We start from the raw sequence: 13,930 nt of genomic DNA on the forward strand, positions 1-13,930 counted from the left end.
GCAAGGATGCCCGGAGGCATCGTACATTGGTGACACCGAGCAAAGGCTATGATAATGGATGAATAGGTATCGCACAACGAGCAATAGACAGGAGTGTTTCCTCCCAGTTGGGGAACACCTCAGTGATCCAGGACCTTCGACTTCGGACCATTGGGTGACCATCCTCCAAGGCAGACTTCGGGAAAGGCAGCAGCGAAAAGTGGCCGAGCATAGGCTAATAGCTAAGTTTGGTACCCATAAGGAGGGCTCAACTGGGATCTTGGGTTCATTTCACATTACAGGTGACCACCATTGCACTATGCACACACACAGACACTCCTACACACACACATACACACGGACACACATATACACAGACACGCACACAGACACTCACACACACCCTTACAAACAAACACACTCCCACACTCTCATAGGCATCTTCTCAGAGACTTAGACCACTCTACACCCATGCACACACATATACACTCTCTCACACACTCACAACCCCCAACCCAGACACACACACATACACAGACAGACAAAGACCCACATGCACACATATATTTTGTGGGGTGAATTTGTGCTTGCAGGATTACATTGTACTTTGCTCAAAAACTGCATGAATTCATGTAAAACTTTGTTATCTCACTTTTTAGATTAGAATCAATCTAACCATTATGACATAGACAGAGAACACAGGGGGCTAACACCTTCTATTGTCTAGCTAACACCGATTGCTACAGCTAACCTGAGAATGCAACGTTTAAAGAAAGGTTTTGTGATTTATACATGAAAGAAATGAAACTATCATGGTATTCGAACAGATGAAAGACTCAACAGACAATCAAGATATTTTTCAATGTATAATTTCAGTTACATCACACTGCAAATCTTTGCTATAAATTCGTGCCTTAGAATTGTGTCCTCCACTATCACCTGATGAAGGAGCATCGCTCCGAAAGCTAGTGTGCACCCAATTAAACCTGTTGAACTATAAGCTGGTGTTGTGTGATTTTTAACATTTAAGAGGCATTTGGATGTGTATATGAATAGGAAGGGTTTAGAGTGATATGGGCTAAGTGCTGGCAAATGGGTCTAGATTAGGTTAGGATATCTGGTCAGCATGGACGAGTTGGACCGAAGGGTCTGTTTCTGTGCTGTACATCTCTATGACTCTGTGACATTAAGCATAGCAATTGTACTTTGCAAATACTGTGTTGACCTTTGCTGTGGAGGAATTTGAGTCTGGAAGTAAGGCTGTCTTGCTGCAACTGTATACAATCTTGGTGAGCCATAATTTGGAATAATGGTCTTCTTATCCAAGAAGAATACACTAACAGTGGAGGCAGTGCAATGTAGGTTGACCAGACTAACCCCTGGGATGGTGGAGCTGTCTTATCAGGAGAGAATGAGAAAACTGTACCTGCAATCTTTAAGATTTTGAAGAATGAGAGATGGTCTCATTGAACATTGCAAGATTCTTACAGGGGATGACAATATGAATATAGATAAGATGTTTCCTCTGGCTGGTGAGCATAGAACCTGGGGATGTCATGTTAAAGTAAGAGGTAGGATATTGAAGACTGAGGTGAGGAGAAATTTCTTCACCTACGTGATGATGAATCAATGGAATTCTCCACTTCACAGGGCTGTGAAATATCATTCTTCTAACATGTCCAAAATAGAAATCAGTAGACTAATGACTTCAAGGGATATGGATATGGTGCAGGAAAGGTGCATTGACATACGGTAAAATAAGTCAGACTGGCATATTCCTGTTGCTATTTTCCGATACTTGAGAGGAAATATTACCTACTTCTGTCCCTATTTCTTGTGTACCCATTCTAAATCAGACAGGCATTATGGGAAGCAATGAGATTCTGACTGGGAAACAATCCTTTTCTACATCTTTCCCATATGCTTTTCAGTTGGTCATCCATTCTGCAATTAAGGAAGGTTAAAAATCACTCAACATCAGGTTATAGTCCAACAGGTTTATTTAGAAGCACTAGCTTTCGGAGCACCGCCTCTTCATCAGGTAGTTGTACTACCACCTGATGAGGGAATGGTGCTCTGAAAGCTGGTGCTTCCAAATAAACCTATTGGACTATAACCTGGTGTTGTGTAATTTTTAACTTTGTTCACCCCAATCCAACACCGAATTCTCCACATCATTAAAGAAGATGTCCAGGTGCTGGATTTTGCAGCATCATTATTAAGGCCGAATAAGATTATCATAATTAAACAGAAGTAGTTGACGGAAATCTAAATATTGATAAGAGAACAATGAGTATAGTATAAGCAGCAACTTCACATCTCGCTTCATAGAATCCCTACAGTATGGAAAACAAGCCCTTCAGCCCAACAAGTCCACAACGGCTCTGAAGATCAACCCACCCTATATTTAACCTGTGTAATGCACATAACCTACACATCCATGAACATTCTGGGCAATCTAGTATGGTCAATTCACCTGACCTGTACACCTTTGAACTGTGGGAGGAAACTGGAGCAACAGAGGAAACACACGCAGACACAGTGAGAACGTGTAAACTCCACACAAACAGTCACCCAAGGTTGGAATCAAACCTGGGTCCCTGGTGCTGTGAGGCAGCAGTGCTATCCACAGAACCACTGTGCCACCCCCCTGCAGCAATAAGATGTTGAAGTACAAAGTTTAAAATTAAGGTACTTTTTAAACTAGCTTTGACATAGTAGAATCCTGGGTGAACATTTCAATGGGGATAATAACATAATGTTTGACAATTCCTTGTGCTACTGCACAAATGAACTTTGTATTTTCAGAATTTAAGGCTTGGTTCAAAAAAGTGTTGCACATTTATTGCTCTAGACAAGTTAGTTTGTTGGTTACATGTAAGTTAGGGATGTCCACATAATGTGTATAGAGCCCTGGTCAGTAGCCATATAAAAGAGGCATAGGAGAGGCATAGATAGAGTCGAAAGCCAGAGACTATTTACCAGGGCAGAAATGACTAACACGAGGGGTCATAGTTTTAAGCTGGTTGGAGGAAAGTATAGAGGGAATGTCAGAGGCGGATTCTTTACACAGAGAGCTGTGAGAGCATGGAATGCATTGCCAGCAGCAGTTGTGGAGGCAGGGTCATTGGGGACATTTAAGAGACTATTGGACATGCATATGGTCACAGAAATTTGAGGGTGCATACATGAGGATCAGTGGTCAACACAACATCGTGGGCTGAAGGGCCTGTTCTGTGCTCTACTGTTCTATGTTCTATGTTCTAAAATGGGCAGTGCATGCAATCCCCATACATAGCATTTGAGCCTTTGTAATGGTTTTGCTTTTTAAATGCAGTTTTCTATATTTCTGTTTAGCTGTTTGTGATTAATTTCTTCTGTTTTAAGAACATAAGAACTAAAGGCATGAGAATCTAGGCTGTATGACCTTTTGAACCTACTCTGTTATTCGGTAAGATAGTGGCTGATCTGAGCCTGGCCTCAACTCTCCAACCAGCTTCCCGTGACCCCTTGGCTTGCCTGTAGTTTAAGAGCTTATCTTAGCTTTGAACATGTTCCATGATTCAGCCTCTACCATCTTCTGTGATAAAGAACTCATGAATCACTGAGAGAATAAATTCCTCATAATCTCCATTTTAAAGGGGTCACCTCTTATTCTGAAACTGCAGTTGGTATCTACCAAAAGTGAGGAAGATTGGACGTGACAAAACCATGACTAGCCAAGAAGTGAAAGCCCACTAGGTCTCTTGGCCAGCAGGTACCTCACTGCAGACTTGTGGGCTTTTAATTGGAATTATGCCTCAGAACGAGGTCATCCCAGCAGCCAAAAGTAAGTGGCCATTCAGAGGCTGGCAGGTCCAGAACTGGGCAATACCACAGCAGAGGCTGTTGTTCCTCCAGATTCAACAACTCTGGACTTCCATAATGGAGGAGCAAACGCAGTGATCCTAATTGTTGTTTAAGGAGCAGGTACACAGGGTGGTGATCAAAGGGATAGGGTGGCCATGAGGATCAGAAACAAGGACAGAAGGTGGTATTTCAGGCCAAACTTCTGCCTATGTTCAATCCCTTAACTGTGTACAGCTTTTAGCAGATTGAGAGACCCTTCCACTCAGCTGAAACTCTGCTCTTCTTGATTAATCAGTCAAATAGGCCAATCCTTTCTCATCCTACCTAGGATTGAAATAATTGCAGCCCGTAAGTGTTATCAATTGAATGCTTAAAGACATCTATTGGAGACAGGGAGAAAAGGGGGAGTTTGAACTTTGCCACCCAAAACCTCAGGTGGAGGTAGGATAATGGGAGTTTCCTGGAACTGAACAATCCTGCCTAGTTACATTCTAGTCCTCTCTTCTACCCTATGCACCCTAGCTACAGACTTAAAAAAGCTTCTCATAATCAACCCTGTCAAGCACCCCTCAGCGTAATCTGTCATTTTTCTAAACATTAATGATTGTCGGTCAAAACTGCTCAAACGTTTCTCATAAAGCAATCTTTTCATCTCAAGAATCAACAGATATTCTCTCAACGTCCCATAGTGCAATTATGTGTGCACGCGTGTTAAGAACCACGATGAAACACATTGACAGATCTTAAATTCTGAACTGCATCTGTTACTTTTGTCTGTTCTCCAGGCAACAGCCATGATGTGTGATTTTGAGAGGAGCTAAGAGTAACTCATCGGGCATGCAGTCTCCTTGCAGATTGTGGACAGGCATGCCAGAAAAGTCCATGTGAACCTCAAGAGATTTTAACAACCTGTCATTATATCACTGGTAGTATTTACAACAGGGCAGATTGAACAAAATCTGTGTGTAGAAGCTATCAGCTTCCCCAAGCATGTCATCACAGAAGTCTGTACATTCTTGCAGCCAGATATTTATTTAGCTGGAGAGCAGTCATGAGAGCTATCAGGGCAGTCAAAAAGTCTCCAATGCTTGGAAATGATTCAAGTGATAGTGAGAGATGTCTGCTGAATTACTAAACATCATTAAATATTTGCAATATTTGGGCTGATAAGTAGCAATTAACATTTGCACCTCGATGTACAAAGCTATAACCATCTTCAATAAGAGAGAATCTAATCATCTTTCCTTGACATTCAGTGGGACCATCATTGCTAAGCTCCCCACCATCATATATTGGGGAATGTTGATCTAGCCAGCGTTGTTCATTATCAGAGCAACAATGTTTTTTTTAAAAAAATGAATCCCAGGACAACAACAGAAAATTAGAGTGATGAAGTACATAAAGTGTAATCCGGAAATCTGGAACAAAAAACAGAAAATACTGACTTAACAAGACCAATCATTTTTTAGAGATTCCTGTTTTTCAGACTGAGTCATGGTACAGTTGTATTCACCAGCGGTTAGTGTTGGGACTCTACTTTTGCTGATACAGTTTTATCATCTGGACTTGTCCAGGGCACCATTCGGAAATAATGTATGCTATAAAACAGCTCTGACAACTTCAGTCTATTCAAATATTTTGCATTTCTTCGATAAATTTGTGAAAGGAGCCACGAAGTGCTGAAATCTAGATCAAAATTCCAATAAAATCAGACTCTTGCCACCATATGCCAGAATTTCATGGTTTGTTGTAGGCACAGGAAAATCCAAGGGACCCCTCATTTTTCTTCTCTCGGTGTCCATTGTATGACCAAGTATGGCAAATGCACTTTTATATATACTTGTGACCAAATTGGCACTAGTTGATGGTGAGGACTATGCAGTCACATAGACCTTTAATTATTTTGGTGAATCATTGGAAAGTTGCTGATGCATTTTTCATTCCAAATGGCATAACTACACAATGATAAAATCCATCAAATGTTAAGAAAGTTGATATTTCTCTCAACCTGTCAGTGAAAGTAACTTGTCTACATCCTTTTAACAAGTCAATCTTAGTCATATTTATGCAATTCTGTCAATGCAGTACTCTACTTGTGGGATCAGATAGGAATCCACCTTTATTTAATGCTAAGTGCTGGGTGATTAAACACCTCATCCTTGTGAGGCCCTGCTGGTATTTCTACATTCAATTTATCTGCTATCTTTCTCACTTTAGTCCTCGTCAAAGTTTTCAAATATTCATTTCTTATGCCTTCTGTTCCCAGAAAGCTCTTGGCAACACTCAAAGCCATTTTGAGATTTCTCTCCACTTAATAAACTTAAGAACAAATGTTCCTGTTTGATGTCCTGTTTCTCCACATGCTCATTTTTTTTGAAAAGAGTCAAAGATTCCTCCGAAAAAAGTCCAACTCGTTCCAATCCCAAAACAGCACACACTTTGTTATGAATGCAGCTGGTATTAATATTGGTCATCAGACCCCAGAATGAAACTTGGCTTGATAGATCATTTGTTTAAGGTTTGTGATTGGAGGCTGGACACCGAAACACATTCATATGAGGCTGCACATGTGCATAAGTTCATTACACAAAAGCAAGGCACTTACACAGGCTTTAAATGGCAGATGAGGTTTGAGGCAGAGAAGTGTTAAGTAATGAATTTTGATAAAGAAAATGAGGACAACTAAAGGAGACAAATCTGAAGAGGGTGCAGGATACACAGGAGTATATGTGTATAAATCATTGAAAGTGGCAGAGCAGGTTGGGAATGCTGTTAATGGATCAAATGGGAACCCTGAGCTTTAAAAGTAGAAGCATTGAGTACAAATGCAGAGAAATTACAATTGACCTGTACAAATCACTGGATTAGCCTCAATTAAAGCATTGTGTCACTAAGCAAAATGTGAAGGAATTGAGAGGATGCAGTGAAGATTCAGGGAAATGGTTCCTGTGATAAGGAACTTAAGAAATCTGGATAGATTTTAGAGGCTGGTGCTGTTTATCTTGGAGAGATTACCAGGAGGTTTGATGGAGATGTTCAAAATAGTAGACATAGTAGACAGGGAAGAACTGTCTCCATAAACAGAGGGATGAAAAGCAGAATGCACTCATGTAAAGAAACTGACAAAACAATTAATAGCAACATGAGAAAAATATGTTTTTACACAGCGAGTGGTCAGGATTTACAATGTATTGTTTGAGAATGTGGTGAAAGTCACTCCAGACATGGTTTTCCAAAGAGAATTGGACAATTTCTAAAGAGAGATTATATGCATGGCTAATGGGAAAAGACGGGTTACTGGGACAAAATGGCTTCGCACCTGAAAGTGGGGACTGGTGACAGATTCTGTCCAAGCGAGGATTGCTAATTATTAAAGCAACAATTTTTTAAAAAAATGAATCCCAGGACAACAACAGAAAAATAAAGTGATGAAATACATAAAGTGAAATACTGCAGATGCTGGAAATCCAGAATAGAAAAACAGGAAATACTCTATACTGGAAATATTCAATCAGTCTAGCAGCATCTATGGACAGAGAGAGAGAGAGAGAGAGAGGCAGACAGATAGTCAGAGCTGAAAGGCAGGATAGATTCCACAACAAGACTGGGAATAGAATTGGATGGGACTTGAAAATCAGCAGCGTGCTAATCTCCCAACTCCAATCTCAGAAATGTTTAGTTTGGCCAAGTTTGGATTTTGGAATAGGCATGGCTGCTATTGAGCAGCTAACCAATTCGGCTGATTATGACCTTTGTTAAAGGTCTGTCTCTCCAGGATTTTCCAGTCACTTTCCAGTCTCCTGGTGTGACCGGGCAGTTCTATGCCTGTGGATGGGCACCAAGCAGGAGGTCTGGGTGCTAGTGCTCCAGTGAAGTTCACAGGCCCTGATCCCTGACTGCTGTCAAAGGCTATCTTCTACAAGGGCTCCCCTTCCCCCCCACAGAGGTGGCCTGTCTGCTACATCTCCATCATAATCAGCATTTTTAAAAAGTGGCTGCAAGATTCTACGTTCTTGTTGTAACAACCTTTTGGAGCTGCATAGCTCTCTGAAGCGTGAACGCCTTTGATTGACTTAAAGAGCCCATCTACTTCATAAGGGCAAGTTACTGCGGATGCTGGAATCTGAAACTAAAAGAGAAAATGCTGGAAAATCTCAGCAGATCTGGCAGCATCTGTAAGGAGAGAAAAAAGATGATGTTTCGAGTCTAACTGACCCTTTGTCAAATGACTGTTTTCTCCCGGAATTGGACTTGAGGCCTGGAAAAAGTTCCCAGCTCCTGCATCCCGCTCCCAAGGTGAGAACTCCACTGTGGATTCCAGATGTGAAGCTTTCATTAGAACTTACTTCATTTGCAATGGGATGACATTGACATGAAATGTTAACTCTATTTCTCTTGTCAAAGGTGTTGCCAAACCTATTCATTCTGCTTTTATGATAAGATACGTGCTGCATGGCCGAGGGAGGTTTAAACTGATCAATTGAGTGCTAACGTACAGCCCTGCAAAGATATACAAAATTATTGTGGCTCTAGCATTTCATATGTCTTCACTCTATTAAGGGGATCTACCATGGAACAGAGCATTCTCATCAATCAATTGCCGAAGATGGCCTCTTACAGGAGGGACACCAAATAATTGGCAAATCAATCAAAGCGAGTTAACATAACCACAAGAAATGCCAAAGGAATAATTTTGACATAACCATGTTATTTCTTCATTATTGTCAGGTCATTTTACTAATTTTTAAATGCATTCTTTGGTCATAAAGCAAGCAAATATTAAATTCTAAATGTTAATAAACCTTCAGTAATTTATGAATAATACTCAATACCTTAGCTGAATAAAGCTGAACCTAACATCAGCAACTTTGACCATAGCAGCACTCGCAAGTAATGAATCTTTAACAATTCATAGCAAATAGATCTCGTAAAACACTAGCAGATCCCAATTCCTATTCACCCAAAATACGTGTGTTTTGTCACAGCACCTTTAAATGTTTTTGTGGAGTCTGGGACGCGGGTGTAACACTGAAAAGGCATATGTGGTCTTTCCCTTGCTGTTGTATGGCCACAGGCATTGCAACTTAGTGGGAAAATAGTTTGTGTGCAGAACATTAGTCAAAATGTATGGTGGAAGGTGTACCAGAAGCCAAACTCACTGACACAAGGTGTCTCTCATTGCATAGTGCCCTGTTATGGCTATACTCTTCACTGTGATCAGCAGCTTGGCCAGGTTGTGTGTAGCATCAGACAGTTGCAGGTTGTGCATGTCTTCCTGCTAAACAGACTGGTTGGCATACTCAGAAGGTTAGTTGCAAAGCTACATTTAAAGGAGCCTCCAGCCTTTAGGCCTCAGTTGCAGCTGGACCTTTTAGGATGGACCTTATCCAGCACGTTCCATCTCTTGCAATTTCAACGACACTAGTTCTTCCTCAATTGTGTTGTGTGCCTCACCAAATGTTCCATCCAACAACTCAGTAGGATCTGTTCTCGTCCTGAGGTTATGAATGGAGCAGTGTGTGCTGTAGGTTATTGGGTGGTGTTTGGTCAAGACAGACCGCTGACCATTTTCACTCGAAGGGTAAGACAGGATTAGAGCATACGGCATTTGCCAGAAAAAAAGACTGCAGTGCTACAGTCCATGAAAAAATGAAACAATAAGGAGGAGAAAAGAAAAGGAAAAGGATAATGCTTGTACCAGTAAAAATAGTTTGCATTATTTCCTAATTGTCCTAGATTTCCAGGGGTCTGTTGTCATAGGTAGGCCCCTTTCTGGTGAGAATTGCTGCTCATTTGTGTGTGCTGTCTTCTTTCTTGTCACTGTTATTCTCTGTCTTTGTAACACCAGGAACAAGGAGCTTTGTGACATAAGAATGTGAGACGTATATGACCTAAATGCCAAGCAACCACCTTTTATGATGGTGTGAATATAAAACAGGCATTTTCTCGTTTGCCAGATTTTATATGCCAAGTGGTAAATTCTGTTACAGAACCAACTCAGAGGATCTGGCTAAAACATAGGCATGCCTGCGCATTTGGGAAGTAGCTGAACAATTGATGCAGAGCAGTGCATCATTTTACCTTTGTGCTGCATTGTGCCCTATCCAGAGATACTTTCTTACTGATATTAAATTGTGAGCACTTTTAGTGAAGGTAATTGGCAACTCTGAGGCCAAGTGATATTCTTACATGGCGAGTTGTGAATGAACTGCCCAAAATGGAAACAGACTTAACTGTGATATTCAAAAAGGGAATTAGACAAATACTTGAAGGGAAAATATTTAGACATCTATGTGGAATATTTTTAATTGTACGGCATGACAAACAGTGCTGGATCCAGGTAGGGTCAAATTGAGTAAGTGTTAAGAGAGCAAGCAAGGAGCCCAGAGGTGCAGCCTGGTCTAGTCCATGAGCTGGGTGAATGTCCCTGATCACAATCTGGTCTTGCTGCAGTATTACAATGATAGTTGTCAGTGCAGCCCAAGGTATAGCGTTGAAACTTAGAAGAGTTATACAAGTGGATCAGAAGTGACCCATTAGGGTTCTTGGAGGGTGGCATATGTTAGGTGCCAGTGTCCAAGGATGTGCAGTATGTGTAATCGCTGCCATGAGCAGGCCCTGAGATGTTGGTGTCTAACATGGAGATCTTATAGTGCAAATAGTGAGCTTCACCATATACCCATATGCTCTTTCAAGTTGAGAATTCAGCAGAAAATAAGAACCAGGAGCAGGAATAGAGTCCATTCCACCACTTGATATGATCAAAGCTGATCTCATCTCGGCCTCAAACCTACTTTCCTCCCCATTCTCCATAACCCTTCAACCCATTATTAATTACAAATCTGTCCATCTCCTCCTTAGTTAAAAATCACACATCACCGGGTTATAGGCCTCCTTAAACATCCCAGCATCCACTGCTTTCTGGGGTAGTGAATTTCACAGATTCATGATCCTTTGAGAGCAGTAATTTCTCCTCATCTCTGTTTTAAATCTAGAACATAGAACATAGAACAGTACAGCACAGAACAGGCCCTTCAGCCCGACCACTGATCCTCATGTATGCACCCTCAAATTTCTGTGACCATATGCATGTCCAGGAGTCTCTTAAATGTCCCCAATGACCCTGCCTCCACAGCTGCTGCTGGCAATGCATTTCATGCTCTCACAGCTCTCTGTGTAAAGAATCCATCTCTGACATCCCCTCTATACTTTCCTCCAACCAGCTTAAAACTATGACCCCTCATGTTAGTCATTTCTGCCCTGGGAAATAGTCTCTGGCTTTTGACTCTATCTATGCCTCTCATTATCTTGTATACCTCAGTTAGGTCCCCTCTTCTCCTCCTTTTCTCCAATAAGAAAAGTCCGAGCTCAGTCAACCTCTCTTCACAAGATAAGCCCTCCAGTCCAGGCAGCATCCTGGTAAATCTCCTCTGAATCGTCTCCAAAGCATCCATATTTTTCTTATAATAAGGCGACCAGAATTGGACGCAGTATTCCAAATGCCATCTAACCAAAGTTTTATAGAGCTGCAACAAGATCTCATGACTCTTAAACTCAATCCCCCTGTTACTGAAAGCCAAAACAGCATATGTTTTCTTAACAACCCTGTCCACTTGGGTGGCCATTTTAAGGGATCTATGTACCTGCACCCCAAGATCCCTCTGTTCCTCCACACTGCCAAGAATCCTATCCTTAACCCTGTACTCATCTTTCAAATTCGAACTTCCAAAATGTATCACCTCGCATTTATCCAGGTTGAACTCCATCTGCCACCTCTTAGCCCATCTCTGCATCCTGTCAATGTCCCGCTGCAGCCTACAACAGCCCTCTATACTGTCAACGACACCTCCAACCTTTGTGTCATCTGCAAACTTGCTGACCCATCCTTCAATCCCCTCATCCAAGTAATTAATAAAAATTACAAACAATAGAGGCCCAAGGACAGAGCCCTGTGGAACACCACTCACCACAGACTTCCAGGCAGAATATTTTCCTTCTACTACCACTCACTGTCTTCTGTTGGCCAGCCAATTCTGTATCCAGACAGCTATGTTCCCCTGAATCCCATTCCTCCTGGCCTTCTGAATGAGTCTACCATGGGGAACCCTATCAAATGCTTTGCTGAAGTCCTCATACAGCACATCCACAGCTCGACCCTCATCAACTTTTCTAGTCACATCCTCAAAGAACTCGATAAGGTTTGTGAGGCATGACCTGCCCCTCACAAAGCCGTGCTGACTGCATTTAATCAAGCCATGCTCTTCCAGATGGTCATAAATCCTATCCCTCAGAATCCTTTCTAACACCTTGCAGACGACAGACGTGAGACTGACTGGTCTGTAATTGCCGGGGATTTCCCTATTTCCTTTCTTGAAGAGATGAATTACATTTGTCTCTCTCCAGTCCTCAGGTATGACTCCAGTGGAGAACGAGGATGAAAAGATCTTCGCAAGTGGCGAAGCAATTGCATTTCTCATTTCCCAAAGCAGCCGAGGACAAATCTGGTCTGGGCCTGGAGACTTGTCAATCTTAATGTTTGACAAAATTTTCAGCACATCAGCTTTCTCTACCTCTATCCATTTCAACATGCACACCAGCTCTTCAAAGGTTTCATTCACTACAAAGTTCGTTTCTTTCATAAAGACAGAAGCAAAAAACTCATTAAGGGCTTCCCCTACCTCCTCAGACTCCACACACAAACTCCCTATGCTATCCCTGATCGGCCCTACTCTTTCTTTGACCATTCTCTTATTCCTTACATAAGTGTAAAATGCCGTTGTGTTCTCCCTAATCCGTTCTGCCAAGCCTTTCTCGTGCCCCCTCCTGGCTCTCCTCAGACCATTTTTAAGCTCCTTCCTCGCCTGCCTGTAATCCTGTAGAGCTGAGCTTGACCCTAGCTTCCTCCACCTTATGTAAGATACCTTTTTCCTTTTGACGAGAAGCTCCACCGCTCTCATCATCCAAGGTTCCTTTATCTTACCACTTCTTGCCTGTCTCAGATGAACATATTTATTCATCACTTGCAACAACTGTTCCTTAAACAGTCTCCACATGTCTATAGTGCCTTTACCATGGAACAATTGCTCCCAATCCATGCTTCCTAACTCATGTCTAATTGCATCATAGTTTCCTCTTTCCCAATTAAATATCCTCCCATTTTGCCTAACCCTCTCCTTCTCCATAGCTATGTGAGGCAGTTGTGGTCACTATCACCAAAATGCTCTCCCACCACAAGATCTGACACCTGCCCCGGCTCGTTTCCGAGCACCAAGTCTAGAATGGCCTCTCCCCTCATCGGCCTGTCAACGTACTGAGTTAGGAAACCCTCCTGAACACACCTTACAAAAACAACTCCATTCAAATCTTCTGCTCGAAGGAGGTTCCAATCAACATTGGGAAAGTTAAAGTCACCCATTACAACAACCCTACTATGTCCACACTTTTCCAAAATCTGCCGACCTATGCTTTCTTCCATCCCCCTGCTGCTATTGGGGGGCCTGTAGTAAACCCCTAAAGAGGTGACTGCTCCCTTGCTGTTTCTAATTTCTACCCATACTGACTCGGTAGGCAGATTTTCCTCGACAACGGAAGTTTCTGTAGCTGTGATACCCTCTCTGATTAATAGTGCTACACCCCCTCCTCTTTTCCCCCCCTCCCTATTCTTTTTAAATGCTCTAAACCCTGGAACATCCAGCAACCATTCCTGCCCCTGTGAAACCCATGTGTCTGTTATGGCCACAACATTATAGCACCAGGTACTGATCCATGCTCTAAGTTCGTCACTTTTATTCCTGATACTCCTTGCATTAAAGCAAACACCCTTTAACTGATACCTTGGTTCCTTGCCAGGAAAATCCTTCCCACTAGCTGGTCTACCTCTTGCTATTGCCTCATCTGCATCACCTCCGGTATACATCTCAGGTTCCCACTCCCCTGCCATACTAGTTTAAACCCTCTCAAACTACTCTAGCTAACCTTCCACCCAGGACATTGGTCCCCTTCTAGTTCAGATTCAACCCGTCCTTCTTGTACAGGTCCCACCTTCCCCAGAAGGCATCCCAATTATCTACATATATGAAGCTCTCCCTCCTACACCAGCTGC

This window comes from Hemiscyllium ocellatum, chromosome 3, assembly GCF_020745735.1.
Source record: "Hemiscyllium ocellatum isolate sHemOce1 chromosome 3, sHemOce1.pat.X.cur, whole genome shotgun sequence".
In the NCBI taxonomy this organism is placed as follows: Eukaryota; Metazoa; Chordata; class Chondrichthyes; order Orectolobiformes; family Hemiscylliidae; genus Hemiscyllium; species Hemiscyllium ocellatum.